Consider the following 209-nt stretch of genomic DNA (forward strand, 5'->3'; position numbering starts at 1 on the left):
GAAATGATGATACCGATTACAATAATGACTCAAGCATATGATAAAGTCAGCAATGAAAATCACTATATACAATCTAATATTTTTTTCCTGTGATAGACGTTAACCTGTACCCGGTCATACCGAACCCGTAAGGAATAGGTCCCAGAATTTCCATGAAGCTTGAAACTTTACTTGTTTTGAAGTTTGAAGTTGCTGAAGATTATGAAACA

This window comes from Penaeus monodon, chromosome 20 (genome assembly GCF_015228065.2).
Source record: "Penaeus monodon isolate SGIC_2016 chromosome 20, NSTDA_Pmon_1, whole genome shotgun sequence".
In the NCBI taxonomy this organism is placed as follows: Eukaryota; Metazoa; Arthropoda; class Malacostraca; order Decapoda; family Penaeidae; genus Penaeus; species Penaeus monodon.